The following is a 26,055-nucleotide window of genomic DNA, read 5'->3' on the forward strand; positions in this document are numbered from 1 at the left end:
ATCAGGGGTGCCCACAAAACAACCTGCCCACACGCGCACCCCCGGGAGTGGTACCACGGGGACGGGCGGGGGAGAGGGCCCCGACGTCTCAAGCCCCTGCGACCCTGGGGAGCGGTACCCACGGGGCTGCGGAGAATGAGTGAAGCGAATACCTGCAGAGAAGAAGACGACAGGTATGAGAGTGATGAGCGGCGCCGAAATAAAAGAAAAAAGCGCAAAAAAATACATGGCTGAGGGGGGCCGAGACGGCCCACATCAGCCTCCTACGACACTAAGCTAAAAACTGATCTGAGCCCGCCTCCGGCTCGGGGTGTATGCTGCTAGGGAGGAGCTAACTTTTTTATGTTGACTTAGTGTCAGCCTCCTAGTGACAGCAGCATAACCCATGGTCCTGTGTCCCCCAATGAAACGATAGAGAAAATATGTTTGCGGAGACAATCTTATATAGAACTGCTTGTTCTCACCCACAAAGCTCTCCACAGTGCGGCACACCCCCCTACATCTCCACCCTCCTCTCTGTCTATCCCCCACCCATTCTCTACACTCTGCAAATTACTTTCGACTAACATCCGCACTAATCCGAACCTCCCACTCCCGGATCCAAGACTTCTCCCGAGCTGCACCAATCCTCTGGAACGCTCTACCCCAAGAAGTTAGGATGAATCACAAGTTACTCAGCTTCAGACGCTCCCTAAAAATGCATCTTTTTAGGGCGGCCTATCACACTCCCTAGCCAAACTAAATTCATAGTCCCTCCACGACTCCTCAGAACATAACCCCACGACAAACTCCATGGCACCAAAATGAATCTCAAGGCTCTGGCTGACTGGTCCAGGAAGCCATTATCTATCCCCCATTTCCTTGAGATGGCTGGATTGTCATTGTGAATAAGCACTTTTAGCTTGTCCCCCTCCCCCATCTCATTGTAGATTGTAAGCTCTCATGAGCGGGTTGTCTATTTTCCATACTCTAATTATTGTATTTTCTATAACTGTTGTTTGTATATGATCCTCCTGAATTATAAAGCGCTGTGGAATATGTTGGCGCTATAGAAATAAAGATTTATTATTATGATTATATATGTGTCCCTGCTGTGAACTGTGTAATGGCCGTGTCTGACCGTACAGGGACATGGCATGATCATACCACAGCTCCTGGGCAGGGGAGGACACAAAAGAGTATACAGACATTAAAGCATGGGATCACAGATGCGGCTTTCTGTGAGGTAAAACATTTCCCTACCTATATTTTTTTTTTCTAAACAGGTCCTACCTTACTGAGAATAGCTGCAAACCCATACTGCCCTGTCTCTTTTACTTCACAGAAAGCAGCATCTATGATCCCGTGCTTTAATGTCTGTATACTCTCTCTTGCTTCTTCCCTCACCCAGGAGCTGTGATATGATCAGACCATGTCCCTGTACAGTCAGATACGGCCATTACACAGCACACAGGAGGGACACATATATAAGATTATCTCAGCACAGGAACATATATACATATATATATATATATATATATATATATTTTTTTTTTTTTACACATCCAATTGTGGAACTTAGTGGTGAGTGAGCCCTACCATGCTCAGATCTTGTCACGAGCGGTTGGATGCTTGGATGGGCACCACTCGAATATAATGGAAGTCAATAGGGGACTCAAGAATTTTTCTGTAGGATTTCCCAGAAAAAAAAAAAAAAAAAAAAAAAAAGTGAGTCCCCCATTGACTTCCATTATATTTGAGTGCTCGAGTTGCGCCCATTCAAGCATCCAACGGCTCTTAATGAGTAGTGAGAACCCGAGTATGCTAGTGCTCCCTCATCACTATTATTCCAAAATCTACTAATTAAAATGTACTTTGTTCGTGGAAAGAAGGGAATTTTGTTTACTTACCGTAAATTCCTTTTCTTCTAGCTCCTATTGGGAGACCCAGACAATTGGGTGTATAGCTTCTGCCTCCGGAGGCCACACAAAGTATTACCCTTTAAAAAGTGTAACCCCTCCCCTCTGCCTATACACCCTCCCGTGGATCACGGGCTCCTCAGTTTTGGTGCAAAAGCAGGAAGGAGAAAACTTATAAATTGGTCTAGGGTAAATGCAATCCGAAGGATGTTCGGAGAACTGAAGACCATGAACCAAAAGAACAATTCAACATGAACAACATGTGTACACAAAAGAACAACCAGCCCGAAGGGAACAGGGGCGGGTGCTGGGTCTCCCAATAGGAGCTAGAAGAAAAGGAATTTACGGTAAGTAAACAAAATTCCCTTCTTTGTCGCTCCATTGGGAGACCCAGACAATTGGGACGTCCAAGAGCAGTCCCTGGGTGGGTAAAAGAATACCTCAATAAAAGAGAGCCGAAAAAACGGCCCCCTCTTACAGGTGGGCAACCGCCGCCTGAAGGACTCGCCTACCTAGACTGGCGTCTGCCGAAGCATAGGTATGCACTTGATAGTGTTTCGTGAAAGTGTGCAGACTAGACCACGAAGCTGCCTGACACACCTGCTGAGCTGTAGCCCGATGCCGCAATGCCCAGGACGCACCTACGGCTCTGGTAGAATGGGCTTTCAGCCCTGAAGGAAGCGGAAGCCCGGAAGAACGGTAGGCTTCGAGAATCGGTTCCTTGATCCACCGAGCCAAGGTTGACTTGGAAGCCTGCGAACCCTTTCGCTGGCCAGCGACAAGGACAAAGAGCGCATCTGAACGGCGCAGGGGCGCTGTGCGAGACACGTAGAGCCGGAGTGCTCTCACCAGATCCAAAGAGTGCAAATCCTTTTCACACTGGTGAATTGGATTAGGGCAAAATGAAGGCAAGGAGATATCCTGATTTAGATGAAAGGGGGATACCACCTTAGGGAGAAATTCCGGGACCGGACGCAGAACCACCTTATCCTGGTGAAACACCAGGAAGGGGGCTTTGCATGACAGCGCTGCTAGCTCAGACACTCTCCGAAGTGATGTGACTGCCACTAGAAAGGCCACCTTCTGCGAAAGACGTGAGAGAGACATCCCGCAGCGGCTCGAAAGGTGGTTTCTGAAGAGCCGTTAGCACCCTGTTAAGATCTCAGGGTTCCAGCGGACGCTTGTAAGGTGGGACCATGTGGCAAACTCCCTGCAGGAACATGCGGACCTGCGGAAGCCTGGCTAGGCGCTTTTGAAAAAATACGGAGAGCGCCGATACTTGGCCCTTGAGAGAGCCAAGTGACAAACCCTTGTCCATTCCGGATTGAAGGAATGAAAGAAAAGTGGGTAAGGCAAACGGCCATGGAGTAAAACCGTTATTAGCGCACAAGGATAGGAAGATTTGCCAAGACCTATAATAGATCTTGGCGGACGTAGGCTTCCTGGCCTGTCTCATGGTGGCAATGACATCCTGAGATAACCCTGAAGACGCTAGGAGCCAGGACTCAATGGCCACACAGTCAGGTTGAGGGCCACAGAATTCAGATGGAAAAACGGGCCTTGTGACAGCAAGTCTGGGCGGTCTGGAAGCGCCCACGGTTGACCCACCGTGAGATGCCACAGATCCGGGTACCACGACCGCCTCGGCCAGTCTGGAGCGACGAGAATGGCGCGACGGCAGTCGGACCTGATCTTGCGTAACACTCTGGGCAGCATCGCCAGAGGAGGAAACACATAAGGCAGTCGAAACTGCGACCAATCCTGAACTAACGCGTCCGCCGCCAGAGCTCTGTGATCCTGAGACCGTGCCATGAATGCCGGGACTTTGTTGTTGTGCCGTGACGCCATGAGATCGACGTCCGGCGTTCCCCAGCGGCGACAGATCTCTCGAAACACGTCTGGGTGCAGAGACCATTCCCCCGCATCCATGCCCTGACGACTGAGAAAATCTGCTTCCCAGTTTTCTACGCCCGGGAACTGCGGAGATGGTGGAGGCTGTGGCTTCCACCCACTGCAGAATACGTCGGACTTCCTGGAAGGCTTGACGACTGCGAGTGCCGCCTTGGTGGTTGATGTATGCGACGGCAGTGGCGTTGTCCGACTGGATACGGATCTGCCTGCCCTCCAGCCACCGATGAAAAGCCAATAGGGCTAGATACACTGCCCTTATCTCCAGAATATTGATCTGAAGGGATGACTATCGGAGTCCAGGTTCCCTGAGCCCTGTGGTGGAGAAAAACCGTTCCCCACCCTGACAGGCTCGCGTCCGTGGTAACCACAGCCCAGGTTGGGGGTAAGAAGGATTTTCCCTGCGATAGAGAATTGGGAAGGAGCCACCACTGAAGTGACGTCTTGGTTGCAAGGGAAAGAGAGACGTTCCTGTCGAGGGAAGCCGACCTCCTGTCCCATTTGCGGAGAATGTCCCATTGGAGTGGCCGAAGATGGAATTGCGCGAACGGGACTGCCTCTATAGCTGCCACCATCTTCCCCAGGAAGTGCATGAGGCGCCTTAAGGGGTGTGACTGACTCCGAAGAAGGGATTGCACCCCTGCCTGCAGAGAAAGCTGTTTGTCGCTCGGAAGCTTGACTAACGCTTGCTGGGTATGAATTGGGACTTGGCGGAGGGACGAAGAAGGGAATTTTGTTACTTACCGTAAATTCCTTTTCTTCTAGCTCTTATTGGGAGACCCAGACGATCGGGTGTATAGCACTGCCTCCGGAGGCCACACAAAGCAATTACACTAAAAAGTGTAAGGCCCCTCCCCTTCTGGCTATACACCCCCAGTGGGATCACTGGCTCACCAGTTTTAGTGCAAAAGCAAGAAGGAGGAAAGCCAATAACTGGTTTAAACAAATTCACTCCGAGTAACATCGGAGAACTGAAAACCGTTCAACATGAACAACATGTGTACCCGCAAACAAACCAAAAATCCCGAAGGACAACAGGGCGGGTGCTGGGTCTCCCAATAAGAGCTAGAAGAAAAGGAATTTACGGTAAGTAACAAAATTCCCTTCTTCTTCGGCGCTCTATTGGGAGACCCAGACGATTGGGACGTCCAAAAGCTGTCCCTGGGTGGGTAAAGAAATACCTCATGTTAGAGCTGCAAAGACAGCCCTCCCCTACGGGGAGGCAACTGCCGCCTGCAGGACTCTTCTACCTAGGCTGGCGTCCGCCGAAGCATAGGTATGCACCTGATAATGTTTGGTGAAAGTGTGCAGACTCGACCAGGTAGCTGCCTGGCACACCTGTTGAGCCGTAGCCTGGTGTCGCAATGCCCAGGACGCACCCACGGCTCTGGTAGAATGGGCCTTCAGCCCTGATGGAACCTGAAGCCCCGCAGAACGGTAGGCTTCAAGAATTGGTTCTTTGATCCATCGAGCCAGGGTGGCCTTAGAAGCCTGCGACCCTTTGCGCTTACCAGCGACAAGGACAAAGAGTGCATCCGCACGGCGCAGGGGCGCTGTGCGGGAAATGTAGATTCTGAGTGCTCTCACCAGATCTAACAAATGTAAATCCTTCTCATACCGATGAACTGCATGAGGACAAAACGAAGGCAAAAAGATATCCTGATTAAGATGAAAAGAGGATACCACCTTCGGGAGAAACTCCTGAATGGGGCGCAGCACTACCTTGTCCTGGTGGAAGACCAGGAAGGGAGCCTTGGAAGACAGCGCTGCTAGCTCAGACACTCTCCGAAGAGATGTGATCGCTACCAGAAAAGCCACTTTCTGTGATAGTCTAGAAAGCGAAACCTCCTTCAGAGGCTCGAAGGGCGGCTTCTGGAGGGCAACTAGTACCCTGTTCAGATCCCATGGATCTAACGGCCGCTTGTACGGGGGAACGATATGGCAAACCCCCTGTAGGAACGTGCGCACCTTAGAAAGTCGTGCTAGACGCTTCTGAAAAAAGACGGATAGCGCCGAGACTTGTCCTTTAAGGGAGCCGAGCGACAAACCTTTTTCTAACCCAGATTGCAGGAAAGAAAGAAGGGTAGGTAATGCAAATGGCCAGGGAGACACTCCCTGAGCAGAGCACCAGGATAAGAATATCCTCCACGTTCTGTGGTAGATCTTAGCAGACGTGGGCTTCCTAGCCTGTCTCATGGTGGCAACGACCCTTTGGGATAAGCCTGAAGACGCTAGGATCCAGGACTCAATGGCCACGCAGTCAGGTTGAGGGCCGCAGAATTCCGATGGAAAAACAGCCCTTGGGACAGTAAGTCTGGTCGGTCTGGTAGTGCCCACGGTTGGCCGACCGTGAGATGCCACAGATCCGGATACCACGCCCTCCTCGGCCAGTCTGGAGCGACGAGTATGACGCGGCTGCAGTCGGATCTGATCTTGCGTAGCACTCTGGGCAAGAGTGCCAGAGGTGGAAACACATAAGGGAGCCGGAACTGCGACCAATCTTGCACTAGGGCGTCTGCTGCTAGAGCTCTTTGATCGCGAGACCGTGCCATGAAGGTTGGGACCTTGTTGTTGTGCCGGGACGCCATTAGGTCGACGTCCGGCCTTCCCCATCGGCGACAGATTTCCTGAAACACGTCCGGGTGAAGGGACCATTCCCCTGCGTCCATGCCCTGGCGACTGAGGAAGTCTGCTTCCCAGTTTTCTACGCCGGGGATGTGAACTGCGGATATGGTGGAGGCCGTGGCTTCCACCCACATCATAATGCGCCGGACTTCCTGGAAGGCTTGCCGACTGCGAGTCCCCCCTTGGTGATTGATGTATGCCACCGCTGTGGAGTTGTCCGATTGAATTCGGATCTGCTTCCCTTCCAGCCACTGCTGGAAGGCTAGTAGGGCAAGAAACACTGCTCTGATTTCCAGAACATTGATCTGAAGGCTGGACTCCTGCTGAGTCCACGTACCCTGAGCCCTGTGGTGGAGAAACACTGCTCCCCACCCTGACAGACTCGCGTCTGTCGTGACCACCGCCCAGGACGGTGGTAGGAAGGATCTTCCCTGTGATAATGAGGTGGAAAGGAGCCACCACTGCAGAGAGTCCTTGGCCGTCTGGGAAAGGGAGACTTTCCTGTCCAGGGATGTCGACTTCCCGTCCCATTGGCGCAGAATGTCCCATTGAAGTGGACGCAGATGAAACTGCGCAAACGGAACCGCCTCTATTGCCGCCACCATCTTCCCGAGGAAGTGCATGAGGCGTCTTAAGGAGTGCGACTGACTTTGAAGGAGAGCCTGCACCCCTGTCTGTAGTGACCGCTGCTTGCTCAGCGGAAGCTTCACTATCGCTGAGAGAGTATGAAACTCCATGCCAAGATACGTTAGTGATTGGGTCGGTGACAGATTTGACTTTGGGAAGTTGATGATCCACCCGAACGCCTGGAGAGTCTCCAGTGCAAAATTCAGGCTGAGTTGGCATGCCTCCTGAGAGGGTGCCTTGACCAGTAGATCGTCCAAGTAAGGGATCACAGAGTGTCCGTGAGAGTGCAAGACTGCTACCACTGCTGCCATGATCTTGGTGAACACCCGGGGGGCTGTCGCCAGACCAAATGGCAGAGCCACGAACTGAAGATGGTCGTCTCCTATCACGAAGCGCAGAAAGCGTTGGTGCTCCATAGCAATCGGCACGTGGAGATAAGCATCTTTGATGTCTATTGATGCTAGGAAATCTCCTTGGGACATTGAGGCAATGACTGAGCGGAGGGATTCCATCCGGAACCGCCTGGCGTTCACATGCTTGTTGAGCAGTTTTAGGTCCAGAACAGGACGGAAGGAGCCGTCCTTTTTTGGAACCACAAAGAGATTGGAGTAAAATCCTCGCCCCCGTTCCTGAGGGGGGACAGGGATCACGACTCCTTCTGCTCTTAGAGAGTCCACCGCCTGCAGCAGGGCATCTGCTCGGTTGGGGTGTGGGGAGGTTCTGAAGAACCGAAGTGGAGGCCGAGAACTGAACTCGATTCTGTACCCGCGAGACAAAATGTCTGTTACCCACCGGTCTTTGACCTGTGACAGCAAAATGTCGCAAAAGCGGGAGAGCCTGCCACCGACCGAGGATGCGGAGGGAGGAGGCCGAAAGTCATGAGGTAGCCGCCTTGGAAGCGGTTCCTCCATTTGCTTTCCTGGGGCGTGAGTGAGCCCGCCAGGAATCTGAGCTCCCTTGTCCTTTCTGAGTCCCTTTGGACGAGGAGAATTGGGGCTTGCCCGAGCCTCGAAAGGACCGAAACCTCGACTGCCACTTTTTCTGTTGAGGTTTACTTGCTCTGGGCTGTGGCAAGGAAGAGTCCTTACCCTTGGACTGTTTTATGATTTCAGCCAATGGCTCACCAAACAGTCTGTCTCTAGATAATGGCAAGCTGGTTAAGCATTTTTTGGAACCAGCATCTGCTTTCCAGTCCTTTAACCATAAGGCTCTGCGCAAAACCACAGAATTGGCGGCCGCCATAGAGGTACGGCTCGTAGATTCTAGGACAGCATTGATAGCATAGGTCGCAAACGCAGACATTTGCGAAGTTAGGGACGCCACCTGCGGCACTGCTGGATGCATGATAGCATCCACCTGTGCTAAACCAGCTGAAATAGCTTGTAGTGCCCACACGGCCGCGAATGCTGGAGCAAACGACGCGCCGATAGCTTCATAGACAGATTTTAACCAAAGGTCCATCTGTCTGTCGTTGGCATCTTTAAGTGAAGCGCCATCCTCTACTGCGACTATGGATCTAGCCGCAAGCTTGGAAATTGGGGGATCCACCTTTGGGCACTGGGTCCAGCGTTTGGCCACTTCAGAGGGAAAAGGATAACGGGTATCCTTAGAACGTTTAGAGAAACGCTTGTCTGGATGAGCGTCGTGCTTCTGGATTGATTCTCTGAAGTCAGAGTGGTCCAAAAAAGCACTTAATTTACGCTTGGGATACAGGAAATGGAACTTCTCCTGCTGTGCAGCTGCCTCCTCTGCTGAAGGAGCTGGGGGAGAAATATCCAACAGTCTATTAATCGCCGATATAAGGTCATTAACCATGGCGTCACCATCAGGGGCATCCAGATTGAGAGGGGCCTCAGGATTAGAATCCTGATCACCGTCCTCAGTCTCATCACAGAGAGAGACTCTTCTCGCTGAGACCCTGAGCAGTGTGATGACGTCGAGGGTCTTTCCCAGCGAGCTCGCTTAGGCTGCCTGGGACTGTCATCTGAGTCAGAGACTTCAGCTTCTGATGCTTGAGACCCCCTTGAAGTACGGATTAGTTCCAACTGAGGGGGACCGGAGAGCATAGCCACAGCAGTGTCCATGGTCTGAGGAACTGGCCTGGCCTGCAAGGTCTCCAGGATTTTTGTCATAGTCTCAGACATTTTATCAGCAAACACTGCAAAGTCTGTCCCCGTCACCGGGGCAGGGTTCACAGGCGTCTCTGCCTGGGCTACCACCACAATAGGCTCTGGCTGACGAAGTGCCACTGGGACTGAACATTGCACACAATGTGAATCATTGGAGCCTGCCGGTAGATCAGCCCCACATGCAGTACAAACCGTGCACACAGCCCGTGCCTTGGCAGCCTTGCGTTTTGCGGATGACATGTTGCTGCGTCCTCAGAGCAGTACAGAGTGTCCAGCCAGAAGCGACCTTACAGTGCACTATATAAATATATATATATGGTACCAAGAAAGAAGTACACTAATATATCACTGAGGCACTAGTGGGGCCAGCACTACTGTGCAGCTTACCGCCCGCTTAGGAGCGGTGTGTGGTCGCCAGAAATCCCTCTAGTCTGGGTCTCCCAGAGCCTGCTGCCTTTCCCCAGCCAGATCGCATGTGTAATGGCTGCCGGCGTCCTTGTGGAGAGGGGGGGCGGGCCCTGGGCGTACACCGACGAAGAGCGGGAAGTCTGCTTCCCCCTGTGCCTAGTGAGAGGGCTGGAGCATGTAAATAAAGCTCCAGCCCTCGGCGCTGCCAATTGAGCAGCGTCTCTCCCCTACCCTGATTGACAGGGTGGGGGCGGGAACGAAGCGGCGCTAGGCCGCAGAAGCCGGGGGCTAAAGTTAGAAGCGCCGCCGCCGTAAAAGCGCGGTCGGCGCAAAGCCCCCGGCGCACCACAAGTCGCAGCTGCGCCGCCGCTCCAGGAGCGGTCGGCGCAGTAGTTCCCAACATGTAACGTCACTCAGCAAAGCTGCAGTGACCTAACCCCAGCGTACAGCGCTACTGTCCCCGGCGCACTATAACGCTCAGCAAGCCTTGAGAGTGTCCGTGCCTGCCGGGGACACAGAGTACCTGAAAGTTGCAGGGCCTTGTCCCTGAACGGCACTCCCGCTCCAAATCCAGCAGGTTCTCTGGGTCTGTGGATGGAGCCCGGCCCCAGGGCTTGGGGGCCGGCAAGATCCCACTTCCACAGAGCCCTCCAGGGGATGTGGAAGGAAAACAGCATGTGGGCTCCAGCCTCTGTACCAGCAATAGGTACCTCAACCTTACAAGCACCACCGCGGGTGAGAAGGGAGCATGCTGGGGGCCCTATATGGGCCCTCTTTTCTTCCATCCGATAGAGCCAGCAGCTACTGCTGACTACAAACAGTGGAGCTATGCGTGGATGTCTGACCTCCTTCGCACAAAGCAGAAAACTGGTGAGCCAGTGATCCCACTGGGGGTGTATAGCCAGAAGGGGAGGGGCCTTACACTTTTTAGTGTAATTGCTTTGTGTGGCCTCCGGAGGCAGTGCTATACACCCGATCGTCTGGGTCTCCCAATAGAGCGCCGAAGAAAGGACCGAAATCTCAATTGAACCTTTCTCTGTTGAGGTCTCTTAGGTTTGGCCTGGGGTAAGGAGGAATCCTTTCCTTTGGATTCCTTAATAATCTCATCCAATCGTTCGCCAAACAAACGGTCACCAGAAAACGGCAAACCGGTTAAGAACCTCTTGGAAGCCGAGTCTGCCTTCCATTCGCGCAGCCACATGGCCCTGCGGACTGCCACAGAGTTAGCGGATGCTACAGCTGTACGGCTAGCAGAGTCCAGGACGGCGTTCATGGCGTAGGATGAAAAGGCTGACGCCTGAGAGGTCAAAGACGCAACTTGCGGAGCAGAATTACGTGTGACAGCATTAATCTCAGTCAGACAAGCCGAGATAGCTTGGAGTGCCCACACGGCTGCAAAGGCCGGGACAAAAGACGCGCCCGTGGCCTCATAGATGGACTTCACCAGGAGCTCTGTCTGTCAGTGGCATCCTTTAGCGATGAGCCATCTGCAACCGATACCACGGATCTAGCCACCAATCTTGAGACTGGAGGATCCACCTTGGGACAGTGAGCCCAACCCTTAACGACTTCAGATGGGAAGGGGTAACGCGTGTCAGTGAGGCGCTTAGTAAAGCGCTTGTCCGGGACCGCTCTGGGCTTCTGTACAGCGTCTCTGAAGTTAGAGTGATCGAAAAACGCATTGCGTGTACGTTTGGGGAACCGAAACTGGTGTTTCTCCTGCTGAGACGCCGACTCCTCTACAGGAGGAGGCGGGGGAGAGAGATCCAACACCTGGTTGATGGACGAGATAAGATCATTTACTAAGGCGTCCCCTTCAGGTGTATCAAGGTTAAGGGCGACGTCAGGGTCAGAGCCCTGAGCTGCGACGTCCGCCTCGTTCTCCAGAGAGTCCTCAAGCTGGGAACCCGAGCAGCGAGAGGAAGTCGGGGAAGAGTCCCAGCGAGCCCGCTTAGCCGGTCTAGGACTGTGGTCCGGGCAGGAGTCCTCCGCCTGAGACCTAGGGGCCAACCTGGGAGCGCGCTGCGGCGCGGACCGAGAGGGGCCTGGAGGCGACGAGCCAACAGGGGCCGGGGCCCGTGAAAGGACCGGTCTGGACTGCAAAGCCTCTAGCAGCTTAGAAGACCATTTGTCCATAGACTGAGCCATGGATTGAGAAAGTGACTCAGAGTTTCTCAGCAAAAGAGGCGAACTCTGTCCCTGCAGCCTGGACAGGGGGAGCAGGGGGGTCTAAATGAGCCGAGGGGCCCACTAGTGTCCGAGGCGCCGGCTGAGCAAGCGAAACAGGGGTCGAGCATTGCTCACAGTGAGGGTAGGTGGAACCCGCAGGTAACATAGCCCCACAAGAGGTACAGGCCGCAAAAAAACCCTGTGCCTTAGCAGCTTTGCTCCTTGTGGACGACATGCTGTTGTCTCCTAGGAGAGTGATCACTGAGGGTATATGGGAAAGGGGTATACAACCCGACCGAACAGATATAGATAGAGATAGATATATATATATATATATAAAATATATATATTATATATATAAAATATATATATTATATATATAAAATATATATATTATATATATATATTAATATATATATATATATATATATATATATATTTTATATATATATATATATATATAATATATATATAAATAATATATATATATATATATTTTATATATATAAATAATATATAATATATATATATAAATAATATATAATATATATATATATATAATATATATATATATATATATATATATATATATATATATATATATATATATATATATATATATATATAATATTATATATATATATATATATAATATATATATATATATATATATAATATTATATATATATATATATATAATATTATATATATATATATATATATATATATAATATTATATATATATATATATATATATATATATATATATATATATATATATATTATATATAAAATATATATATATATATATATATATATCTATCTCTATCTATATCTGTTCGGTCGGGTTGTATACCCCTTTCCCATATACCCTATATATATATATACATATACACACACACACGTATCGCACCCTAGGGGGACCAGCAGCGGGTGACCGGTGTGGCTTACCAACCGCTAACAAGCGGAATGTGTCCTCCAGATTCCCTGCCTTAGATCCCCCGGAGCTGCAGAGCTGTTCACTGAGAATCCTCCACCGGCAGAATGCCAAAAAATGGCTGCCGGAGCTCTCAGGGGAGGAGTGGAGCCGTGGGCGGCGCCAGGAAAGTGCAGGAATCTGGGGTCCCCACAGTGATCAGTGAGGGGGGAGGAAAACATGCAGGATGCTCCAGCCCTCACATCCGACGTCAGGTCGGTAATCCCGCCCTTACCCCTGACAGGCAGGCCCGGGGGCGGGATTTTTGCGACAAGGCCGCGATGAAGCCAGGGACTAAATTTGAGACCGCGCCCGACAAGCAGGCACGGTCGGCGCGGAAGTCCACCGGCCTTCTCAATTCAGCAGCTGCCGCGGCTTCCGGGAAGAAGGTGCGCTCCCTGCACAGTCCCCAATGGGGACACAGAGTACCTTTGAGTTGCAGGGCCCGGTCCCTGAGGTTGAAGAGGCTCCGGTCCAGCAGGTTCCCACAGGGGCTGCGGAGGGAGCACGGTCCCAGTAAATGGATGACCGCTTAGGATCCCACTTCTCCCAGAGCCGCTTAAGGGATGGTGAAGGAGACGGCATGTGGCTCCAGCCTCTGTACCCGCAATGGGTACTTCAACCTTAACAACACCGCCGACGTAGTGGGGTGAGAAGGGAACATGCGGGGGGCCCCGTGGGGGCCCTCTTTTCTTCCAACCGACATAACTAATCTGAGAATGCATGAGTGGATGTGTGCCTCCTTCCACACAAAGCATAAAACTGAGGAGCCAGTGATCCACGGGAGAGTGTATAGGCAGAGGGGAGGGGTTACACTTTTTAAAGGGTAATACTTTGTGTGGCCTCCGGAGGCAAAAGCTATACACCCAATTGTCTGGGTCTCCCAATGGAGCGACAAAGAAAAACCCTTTAAGGCTACTTTCACACTTGCGTTGAACGGCATCCGTTGCATTGCGTTGTGTGACGGATGCAACGGATGTGTCGCATATAGTGGCACAACGGATGCAATGGATCGTACAAAACAATGCAATCAGCTTTTTTTTTTTTTTTTTTACAGTTTCACCGGCAGCAGACTATTGTAAACGATCAGCTGATCACTCGGCAGCAGAGAATGTGTGCGGGGTGGGTGGAGCCTCCCGCTCGGTGGAAGAAACGCAGCGTCGCCCAGCGGAAGCAACGCAGGTCCTTTTAGCACAATCAGTCATCCATACAAGTCTATGGGAAACAGCGGAATCCGTTAACGGATTCCGCTGTTTTCCAAACGGGCGGATTGTGACGGAAGGAAAAAAACGCAAGTGTGAAATTACCCCAAGTCTGGTGCAGGATCACCCTATAGTCCAATTACAGTGCGCAGTGTCCACTGTTCTCAGCAGCACAGAACAATTCACCGAATGATCTTTTCACCTGATGAATAAGCCTTTTGCTTGACTGTGTGATCGGCAGAAAGATCTTCTGTCTCCATTATGGACCACTGGCCCCATTTAAACAGACCGGTAAATAAGCGCCACTTGTTATAGTCTGTATTTAGATATGTCAGTCTGGCGCTTGGTAGGGTGCATTGACGGGAGAAAACTGGCACTCGTAAATACACTTTAAGAATGAAGTTGCCGAATCCATGAAAGTCCCCCTGTCCACCCAGCCTGACAGCTGCAGCCTGTACTGAGTAGTGTGAGATCTCAGCAGGGAGGAGGGACACTGAGGAGCTGTCAATCAAGGCTTGCTGGATGAAGATGGAGGTTACATTTTCATTTAGGACTGTACAGCCATGGATTAAAATATGGATCAAATTAAATATGCCAATTGCAACCGATCTAAGATCAATTTAGTACTTATACAATTTGCATTTTATTTAGTGACAGATCCGCTTTAAACCCATCTCACTACAAAACAACATCCAAAAGTGATGACAGCGTGTATGATCCTGGCCCAAAGGTATGGAGTCAAACTTTCATTGGCATTAGCGATCTCCAGCGATGGCTCCAGAAGCTCGGCATTCTGTGTAATAAATCAAAACCTATGTGTTGCATGCACTTCTATCAGTATAATTTTACTTGATTTTAGCCCAAAGGAAAGCATCCATCTCGCAGCATGTCACACAGAAAATCGCTGCCATATCAATTTCTATTATGCTCCAACACATCTACACCCCGAACCTGAGGGTCCGTCAGCATTTGTGACATGACAAATGTTTCACGGATTTACAATAGTCACGGCTGGACAAATCAAGAGGAAAATAACCAGAGACTTCGGCATCATTTGTAATATTGTTTAACCCTTTATTGTCCGGTGTACAAAATATCCTTTTTGCTAAAAAGCATGAAAATGGTGCGAGAGCGCGAGTCCCAAGTGAAGAAGCTGACACATTTATAAGTAGGGAATTGCTGGAAAAGCCTGTGACATTATAGGAATCTCCTCCGGCGCTGCGTTTCTTTTTGGATCAGAAGTCCTGAGGCCGCACTACAGATCGGAAGAGGACTTTCCACCAGAGCACTTCTGTGCAGCTTCTCCTCTAAGGTTAGAGGATAAGACCCCTCAATCTCCTGGACGTGCTATGCATCTCTACTTTGTAAGCCCAGACTACTACCTTTTACAGGTACTGATCACATCCTCTAGCAATGGACCCAAAGTGCTGGGAACGCCTCATTGTGCAGGAGGGTATAGTAGGAGGTTTCCACAGTGACCATGTCTGACCACATCTCCAGCCACTTCCCATAGGAGTGGTGGCCAAAAAAAGAGAATTTTGTTTACTTACCGTAAATTCTTTTTCTTATAGTTCCGACATGGGAGACCCAGACCATGGGTGTATAGCTTCTGCCTCCGGAGGACACACAAAGTACTACACTCAAACGTGTAGCTCCTCCCTCCGGGCTATATACACCCCCTGGATGACAATCTAACCAGTTCAGTGCAAAAGCTGAAGGAGGACATCCACCCACAAGTAGAGATAGAGTAAAACCCGGAATAACCTGAACCTCTGTCTACAACAACAGCCGGTGAAACACACGGAACAAGAACTGCCAACAGGCAACAGGGAGGGTGCTGGGTCTCCCATGTCGGAACTATAAGAAAAAGAATTTACGGTAAGTAAACAAAATTCTCTTTTTCTTCATCGTTCCTTATGGGAGACCCAGACCATGGGACGTCTCAAAGCAGTCCATGGGTGGGAAATAAACAAAACTGAGAAGTAGGCAAAACCTAACTTCACAAGTGGGCGACAGCTGCCTGAAGGATGCGTCTGCCCAAGCTCGCATCTGCCGAAGCATGAGCATGCACTTGGTAGTGCTTCGAAAAGGTGTGCAGACTAGACCAAGTGGCAGCCTGACAGACCTGCTGAGCCGTAGCCTAGTGCCTGAAAGCCCAGGAGGCACCGACAGCTCTGGTCGAGTGCGCCTTAATCCCTGGCGGTGGGGGCACCTGAGAACACTGGTAGGCATCGGAGATGGCCGACCTAATCCAACGAGCTAGGGTCGGTTTAGAAGCCGAGAGACCCTTGCGCTGACCCGTGGTTAGCACAAAAAGTGAGGTGCACTGCCTAAAAGCGGCGGTGCGTGACACAGATTCGGAGCGCCCGCACCAAATCCAAGGTATGCAACGCCTTCTCAAAGCGATGCACAGGGGCCGGACAAAGGGAAGGCAATGAAATGTCCTGGTTAAGGTGGAAAGGAGATACCACCTTAGGGAGAAAATCGGGAGTCGGACGGAGAACCACCTTGTCTTGGTGAAACACCAAAAAAGGTGACTCCGAAGAGGGCGCAGCCAAATCAGAGACTCTCCTGAGAGAAGTTATGGCTACTAGAAAAACCATTTTCTGTGAAAGTCTAAACAAAGGAACCTCCCTAAGAGGCTCAAAGGGGGGTTTCTGTAAGGCCGTGAGGACCAGATTAAGATCCCAGGGATCCAAAGGCCGCCGGTAAGGAGGAATGATGTGAGATGCGCCCTGCATGAAGGTGCGCACCTGAGCCAGTCGGGCGATACGCCGCTGGAAAAATACCGACAGAGCCGACACCTGTCCCTTGAGGGAATTGAGGGACAGTCCTAGCTGCAGACCGGACTGTAGAAAGGACAGGATGGTCGGCAAGGAGAACGGCCAAGGAGCATGGCCGGAAGAGCGACACCAGGACAGGAAAATCTTCCAAGTCCTGTGGTAAATCTTGGCCGAGGAAGACTTCCGAGCCTGAGTCATAGTGGAGATGACCTCAGAAGGAATGCCTGAAGCCGTCAGGATCCAGGACTCAAGAGCCACGCTGTCAATCTGAGAGCCGCAGAATTCTGGCGGAAGAACGGACCTTGAGAGAGAAGGTCTGGGCGGTCCGGGAGATGCCACGGCATTTCTACGGACAGACGGAGCAGATTTGGGTACCAAGCTCGCCTGGGCCAGTCCGGAGCAATGATTATGACCCGACGGCCCTCCATTCTGATCTTGCGCAGAACCCTGGGCAAGAGAGCTAGAGGGGGAAACACATAGGCCAGACGGAACTGGGACCAATCTTGAACCAGCGCATCCGCTGCGAAGGCCTGAGGATCGTGGGAGCGAGCCACGTAAACCGGAACCTTGTTGTTGTGCCGGGATGCCATTAGATCCACTTCCGGAGTGCCCCACTTGCGGCAGATTGACCTGAACACTGCCGGATGAAGGGCCCACTCGCCGCTGTCCACGGTTTGACGGCTGAGATAATCGGCCTCCCAGTTTTCTACGCCTGGGATGTGGACCGCGGATATGGTGGACTTGGAGTCCTCCATCCACTGAAGGATTCGTTGAACTTCCAACATTACCAGGCGGCTGCGAGTCCCGCCCTGGTGATTGATGTAGGCAACCGCTGTCGCGTTGTCCGACTGGACTCGAATGTGCTTGCCCGCCAGCAGGTGGTGAAAGGCTACGAGAGCTAGAAGAACAGCCCTGATTTCCAGCACATTGATCGAGAGGGCTGATTCGGACGGAGTCCAAGTGCCCTGTGCTCGGTGGTGGAGAAATACTGCCCCCCAGCCGGAGAGGCTGGCATCCGTGGTGAGGATCACCCAGGACGGAGTCAGGAAGGAGCGTCCCTGTGACAGAGAGAGGGGCCGAAGCCACCACTGAAGAGAGCTCCTTGTCTGCGGCGACAGAGCCACTAGCCTGTGCAAGGAAGAGGTCCGCTTGTCCCAACAGCGGAGAATGTCCAGCTGCAGAGGACGCAGATGGAACTGGGCAAAGGGAACCGCTTCCATTGACGCCACCATCTGACCCAGCACCTGCATGAGGTGCCTGATGGAATGACGGCGGGGCTTCAACAGAGAGCGCACCGCCAGATGAAGGGACTGCTGTTTGACTAAGGGCAGCTTCACAAGTGCCGGCAGAGTCTCGAATTGCATCCCTAGGTACGTAAGTTCCTGGGTCGGGGTCAGAGTGGACTTGGGCAGATTGACAAGCCACCCGAATTGAACAAGTGTGGCGAGAGTGAGCGAGACACTCCGCTGGCAGTCTGCACTGGATGAGGCCTTGACTAGAAGGTCGTCCAGGTAGGGGATTACTGCCAACCCCTGGAGATGCAGGACCACAACCACTGCTGCCATGACCTTGGTGAATACCCGAGGGGCCGTGGCTAACCCGAAGGGGAGAGCCACGAATTGGAAATGTTCCTCTCCGATTGCAAAGCGTAGCCAACGCTGGTGTGAAACCGCAATAGGCACATGCAGATAGGCATCTCTGATGTCGATGGATGCTAGAAAATCTCCTTGGGTCATTGAGGCAATGACCGATCTCAGAGATTCCATGCGAAAGCGCCGCACCTGAACATGCTTGTTGAGAAGCTTGAGATCCAGGATGGGCCGGAAGGAACCGTCCTTCTTGGGGACTAGGAAGAGGTTTGAGTAGAAACCTCTGAACCGTTCCCGGTGCCGGAACCGGAACAATTACTCCGTTGGCCTGCAAGGATGCCACGGCCTGAGAGAAGGTGGCGGCCTTGGAGCAGGGGGGAGTGGACAGAAAAAATCTGTTTGGCGGGCTGGAAGAAAATTCTATCCTGTAGCCGTGGGAGATGGTATCCCGCACCCACTGATCGGAGACGTGTTGAAACCACACGTCGCCAAAGTGGGAGAGCCTGCCACCGACCAAGGACGTTGCTGGCGCAGCCAGATAGTCAAGAGGAAACTGCCTTAGTGGCAGCGGCTCCTCCGTTCTTCTGAGGACGCGGTTTCGCGCGCCAGTTGGGTTTACGATCCTTGGCTGAGGTAGTGGACGAAGCTGAGGGCTTAGAGGATGACCAGTTAGAGGAACGAAAGGAACGAAACCTCAACTGGTTCCTGCCCTGGACAGGTTTCCTGGTTTTAGTTTGTGGCAAGGAAGTACTCTTCCCGCCAGTAGCTTCCTTAATAATTTCATCCAGTTGTTCACCGAACAGCCGGGACCCAGCAAAGGGGAGCCCAGCAAGGAACTTCTTAGAAGAAGCGTCTGCTTTCCACTCTCAAAGCCACAAGATCCTGCGGATCGCGAGAGAATTAGCGGAAGCCACCACCGTGCGGTGAGAAGCCTCCAGAATGGCAGACATGGCGTAGGATGAAAAAACCGAAGCCTGGGAGGTTAAGGCAACCGTCTCGGGTATAGAGTCCCTGGCGAGGGAATGTATCTCCGCCAGAGAGGCAGAGACTGCCTTAAGAGCCCACACTGCTGCAAAAGACGGGGAGAACGGGGCTCCTGCCGCCTCATATACAGATTTGGCCAGAAGGTCAACCTGGCGGTCAGTGGGATCCTTAAGAGAGGTGCCATCGGCCACAGATACGACTGTTCGGGCTGAGATTCTAGACACCGGAGGGTCAACCTTTGGGGACTGAGCCCACTCCTTAACCACCTCTGGTGGAAAGGGAAAACGGTCATCAGAACTACGCTTTGGAAAGCGTTTGTCAGGACAGGCCCTGGGCTTGGTAACAGTGGCCTGAAAACTGGAGTGGTTAAAAAACGTACTCCTAGCTCTCTTAGGAGAGGTAAACTGGTGTATTTCTACCAGAGAGGCTTGTTCCTCTGACACTGGTGGATTGAGGTTCAGTACGGAGTTAATGGATGCAATCAAGTCACTAACATCCGCATCACCCTCAGATAAGTCAATGGGGTACATAGAGGTAGCGTCTGAGCCCACAGTAAAAGTATCCTCCTCGCCTTGCACCTCAGCTCGTGAATCAGAGCCGTGGGACGAGGAAGGAGAAGGGTCCCTGCGTCTCCGTTTAGGAGGACGAGGTCCTAAAACCTGCTCTGAGAGCTCTGCAGAGCTCGGAGCAGCAGAGGCGCCCTGAGAAGGGGGCTGATGCATGGTCAGCAGAGTCCGGGAAAGCTGTCCCATGGAGTCGGCAAAAGACTGGGAAATAGCTCTGGAAAAAGATGCTACCCAAGCCGGGGGTTCAGCCACCGGGGCCGGAGCAGCCGGAGGGACCCCTGAGGAGGCTCCAGGCTGAGGCACCACCATGTTAGAGCAGGCATCACAATGTGGATATGTGCTCGGTTCTGGCAGAATGAGCTGACATGCAGTGCATATAGCGTACAGTTTAGCAGCTTTCTTGCTCCTAGTGACAGACATGCTGCTGAGGTGGAGGCTCTGCAGTAAATAATACACTCCTGTAGAATGACCCCCTGAGAGTGTATAATAAAGTCCACAACCAGAGGTTGTGGCTTACCAGACCGTGTGTGCCCTCCGGATTCCACAGCTCGGACCCCCAGTGAAGCGTCTGCTTTCCAGGATGCAGCAGCTGCAGCAGCCAGCGCCGATCAGTGTGAAAACGCTGATAAAATGGCGCTGGAGGGAGGAGGGGGGGCGGGGATTAGCCCAGGAGCGGGAAACCGGAGGGCCAAGGAGAGATACAGGGGAGGGAAACATCTCCTCAGAGAGGAGTGTCCTCCCCTCTGCTGAACGGCCGGTGGGCGGCGCCACACTGTTCCCCTGAATGAATCATGCAGGGGAAGCTGAAAACGAAACTAGGCCGCAACTGAAGCCGGGGCTAGATTTTTACATGCGGCCGACGAGCAGGCACCGTCGGCGCGGTTCTCAGGAAAAACCCAGAGAACCGTCCGGAATTCACAGCAAAGTCAAAAGACACACTCTCCCCTTAATAAATGTACCCAGGACCCCTGAAAAACGTCTCAATACTTAGCTTTGAGACGCAGGGCCAAGTCCCTGGGGGGGGGGGGGGGGGGTTAATTAAACGCTCCGTCCGACAGGAACCTGACAGGGCTGCGGATGGAGACCGGTCTCCTGCAAGGCAGAAAGAACCGTGATGGCTCCCACTTCAAGCCAGAGCCACAGGGGATGGTGAAGGAGCGCGGCATGTGAAGGCTCCAGCCTTGTAAAGTCAACCTTAACAGCACCGCCGACACAGTGGGGTGAGAAGGGACATGCCGGGAGTCCAGACTGGACCCGCTTTTCTTCCATATCTTTGAAATCAAAAATCTTGAAAATTAAAAATCAGAGAATGCATGTGTGTGTGACCTCCTGAACACAAAGCATTGAACTGGTTAGATTGTCATCCAGGGGGTGTATATAGCCCGGAGGGAGGAGCTACACGTTTGAGTGTAGTACTTTGTGTGTCCTCCGGAGGCAGAAGCTATACACCCATGGTCTGGGTCTCCCATAAGGAACGATGAAGAAATACTCAGTACTGCTCCATTGATGTGGGGCACCTTGGGCTCCAATTTTCAGATATCAGTGGGGATCTCTGTAGCAGGACCTATAATCATACACTTATCACAACCCGTTTAAAGCACCACTGCAGTGGTTTTTTTTGTTGTTTGATGGTCTCCAGCCCAGTCATACACTCACCCTCCAGATGCTTCACTTTCTTCAGTGTCACACCGGTCCTGCGGTGCCCTCTTGTGCCCGTAACGTCTGACTGGGTAGATGTCAGAAGATACATCACAAGCGCTCAATATAAAGGCCCAGTCACACACAACGACTTACCAGCGATCCCGACAACGATTCCACCTGATAGGGATCGCTGGTAAGTCGCTGGGAGGTCGCTGGTGAGATGTCACACAGTCAGATCTTACCAGCGACGCAGCAACGATACAGCGACATGTATAACGATCTCGGCAGTCAGTGACGCTGTCACAAAGCGTCAAACACAGCGATGTGTCCTGCCCAGCAGGACATCGCCTTTGAAGAAAATGGCCTGGACCATTCTGCAACGAACGGCGACCTCACAGCAGGGGCCTGATCGCTGGTAGGTGTCACACATAACAAGATCGCTAACGGGATCGCTACTGCGTCACGGAAACCGCAATCTCATTATGTGTGACGGTACCTTAAGAAGGGCTTCACTGTTCATTGTTTATACATCTGTTCACTCTTCCTTGGTTAACTCTTTCTTGAACATACAGCTTAGAATCATATTATGGCATCTGTGCGATTGCCATATAGACACACAGATAATTATGCAACAACATCTATTCATTGATTATTTACATACACAGATAATCTTATTACATTTGAACAAACAACCTATAGCCCAGGCTACCTTCACAACTCAATGTGCAAGAGCGGCCTGCCTGTGTAACGGGATATTAAATGACAATCGATCAGCAAGAACAGCAACTGAACTGTCCTTAACGAATGTGTGTACTTAAAGGGATTGTCCACATGGACAACCTCTCCTCATTCCCCTTGTTCACCTTAGTAAAAAAAAAGCGACTTACCTGCGATCCCTATTAAGTCGCAGCGTTTTCGGGATCGCTGGTAAGTCGTTGTGTGTGACTGGGCCTTTAGTGAAAGTCTTATCAGTGATTTCACACAGAAGGATTGTGCTAACTAGATAATCAGGTCAGAATAAATAATGAACAGAAAGGTATTTCATAATATACTGAGAGAATTTTATAATTATGATTTTCTCACAGCAGAAATAAGGGATGTAATATGTGGGATGATCACTCCCTGTTCTTGCTTCAAGGTTGAAGTCGAATGTTGTATGGTATAATTACGAGTCTTTTTTAATACACGAGTCAGTCATATATACTGGCTCAAACAGTGAACACGTCTCATAGTGATCATTGTCTGAGTTATTTATAATAACTGTACAGATAGCTAATTTGGACCTGTCCTTTGGATTTGCCCTGAACAAAGACTCCATTCCATTAGCAGTCTTACCTACATTTCTCCCTTGACAGAGTGATCTGTAATAAATCGTTCTGTGTGCTTAGGCTGACATTGTTCTCGGCAGCTCGGGTCCTTTTTTTTCAGTGGACGATGTGCTGCCGAGAATAAAGAACTTTTCTGCCAACGAAAAGATTATTTCACCCAAAGAAAGAGCGTTTTGCTCGTTTATCCGGTGATTGGCAGTCTGTTAGGACTGAAAGATTATGGAGAAACAATGGCTCCAGGAGCGATCGTTCAAGATAATTGAGTAAACGAACCTTAACAGGGACATGAGAAAAAAAAAAATGCAGATGTGGGGATATAACGCAGGTAGAGAGTGTAAGGGTAAGCACACACGGCAAGTAAAATGGAGCGAGTTGAATGCGATTAAACACAAAAAAAAAACGCATTCCACTTGGACCCATGTTACTCTATGGGACAGCCTCAATGAGCGATTTTTTTTTCAGCCCTAATCGGGCCGAGAAGAAGGGAATTTTGTTACTTACCGTAAATTCCTTTTCTTCTAGCTCTTATTGGGAGACCCAGACGATTGGGGTATAGCTACTGCCCTCCGGAGGCCACACAAAGCACTACACTAAAAAGTGCAAGGCCCCTCCCCTTCTGGCTATACCCCCCCGTGACATCACGGGTTCTCCAGTTTTAGTGCCAAAGCAAGAAGGGGGAAAGCCAATAACTGGTTTAAACAAATTAACTCCGAGTAACATCGGAGAACTGAAAAACCGTTCAACATGAACAACATGTGTACCCGCAAACAACAAAAAAATCCCGAAGGACAACAGGGCGGGTGCTGGGTCTCCCAATAAGAGCTAGAAGAAAAGGAATTTACGGTAAGTAACAAAATTCCCTTCTTCTTCAGCGCTCTATTGGGAGACCCAGACGATTGGGACGTCCAAAAGCTGTCCCTGGGTGGGTAAAGAAATACCTCATGTTAGAGCTGCAAGACAGCCCTCCCCTATGGGGAAGCCACTGCCGCCTGCAGGGCTCTTCTACCTAGGCTGGCGTCCGCCGAAGCATAGGTATGCACCTGATAATGTTTGGTGAAAAAATGTGCAGGCTCGACCAGGTAGCTGCCTGGCACACCTGTTGAGCCGTAGCCTGGTGTCGTAATGCCCAGGACGTACCTACGGCTCTGGTAGAATGGGCCTTCAGCCCTGAAAGAACCGGAAGCCCCGCAGAACGGTAGTCTTCAAGAATTGGTTCTTTGATCCATCGAGCCATGGTGGCTTTAGAAACCTGCAACCCCTTGCGCGTACCAGCGACAAGGACAAAAAATGCATCAGAGCGGCGCATGGGCGCCGTGCGGGAAATGTAGATTCTGAGTGCTCTCCCCAGAACTAACAACTGTAAATCCTTTTCATACCGGAGAACCGGATGAGAACAAAAGGAAGGTAAGGATATATCCTGATTAAGAAGAAACGCGGATACAACCTTAGGGAGAAACTCCTGAATAGGGCGCAGCACCACCTTGTCCTGGTGGAATACTAGGAAGGGAGCCTTGAATGACAGAGCCGCCAGCTCAGACACTCGCCGAAGCGACGTGATCGCAACCAGAAAGGCCACTTTCTGTGACAGGCGCGAAAGGGAAACTTCCCTCAGAGGCTCGAAAGGCGGCTTCTGGAGAGCAACTAGTACCCTGTTCAGATCCCATGGATCTAACGGCCGCTTGTACGGGGGCACAATATGACAAACCCCCTGTAGTAACGTGCGCACCTTAGGAAGACGTGCTAGACGCTTCTGAAAAGAACACGGATAGTGCCGAGACTTGCCCTTAAAGGGAGCCGAGCGACCAACCTCTTTCCCAACCAGATTGCAGGAGGGAAGGCAAAGTAGGCAATGCCGATGGCCAGGGAGACACTCCCTGAGCAGAACACTAAGATAAGAATATCTTCCACGAGTTGTGGTAGATCTTGGCAGACCGCGGCTGGCTAGCCCGTCTCATGGTGGCAATGACGTCGTGCTCACGGTCGACCGACGGTGAGGTGCCACAGATCTCGGTACCACGACCTCCCCGGCCAGTTTGGGGCGACGAGGATGGTGTGGCAGCAATCGGTAGCTGGAACTGTGACCAATCCTGAGCCAAGGCGCCTGTCGCCAGAGCTCTTTGATCGTAAGACCGCGTCATGAAAATCGGGACCTTGTTGTTGCCGAGAAGCCATGACGTCGACGTCCGTCTTCATCCTGCGGCTACAGATTTCTTGAAAACAAACGGGTGCAGAGCCCATTCCCCTGCGTCCACGCCCTGGCGACTGAGGAAGTCTGCTTCCTAGTGTTGTACGCCCGGGATATGAACAGCTGATATGGTGTATGCTCTGTCTTCTACCCATAGCAGAATCCGCCGGACCTCTTGGGAGGCTTGTCGACTGCGTAGTCCGCCTTGGTGGTTGGTGTATGCCACCGCTGTGGATAGTCCGACTGAATTCGGATCTATTTGCATTCCAGCCACTGCAGGAAGGCTTGCAGTGCAAGATACACTGCCCAGAGCTCCAGACCACTGAGTTGAAGAGTGGACTCCTCTGAAGACGGTCTTTGACCGTCTGGAAAAGTGACACGTTCCTGTGTAGGGACATCGACTTCCCTCCCATAAGCGAAGAATGTGCTATTGAGGCGGACGCAGATGAAACTGCGTGAAAAAAGCTCGCCTCTGGATGAGGCGCCTCCTTGAAGGAGAGACTGCCCCCTCGTCTGTAGTGAACGCTGTTTGTCCAGCGGAAGCTTCACTATCGCTGAGAGAGTGTGAAAACTCTCCAGGAGATGCCAGCGATTGGGTTCAACCTTGAAAAGTTGAAGACCCACCCGAAACTCTGGGAAGGGTCCAGCGCCATGTTCAGGTTGTGTTGGCATGCTTCTAAAGGAGAGTGCCTTGACCAGTAGATTGCCCAAGTAAAGGATCACAGAGTGACCGTGAGAGCGCGGGACTGCTCCCTCTGCTGCCACGAACTTGGTGAACACCCGTGGGGCTGTCGCCAGCCAAAGGGTATGGCTACGAAACGAAATATTCTCGTCTTTAATAACGAATCGTAGCCAACGCCGGTGCCTCGGAGCAATCGGCACGTGTAGATAAGCATCCTGATGTCTATTGATGTTAGGAAAACTCTTTGAGACAGAGAGGCAATGACGGAGCGGAGTGATGCCATCCGGAACCGCCTGGTTTTCACGTGCTTGTTAAGCAGTATAAATGCCAGAACGGGACGGAAGGAGCCGTCCTA

General features: G+C 51.4%; 1 protein-coding gene across 2 annotated transcripts in view; it reads right to left on the minus strand.

Annotated features, from left to right (window-relative positions):
* Positions 1–26,055, minus strand: part of USP25 (ubiquitin specific peptidase 25) — a 274,636-nt gene that overhangs the window by 88,425 nt on the left and 160,156 nt on the right. The window lies entirely within an intron of this gene.

The sequence above is a fragment of the Anomaloglossus baeobatrachus genome, chromosome 2, assembly GCF_048569485.1.
Source record: "Anomaloglossus baeobatrachus isolate aAnoBae1 chromosome 2, aAnoBae1.hap1, whole genome shotgun sequence".
Lineage (NCBI taxonomy): Eukaryota > Metazoa > Chordata > Amphibia > Anura > Aromobatidae > Anomaloglossus > Anomaloglossus baeobatrachus.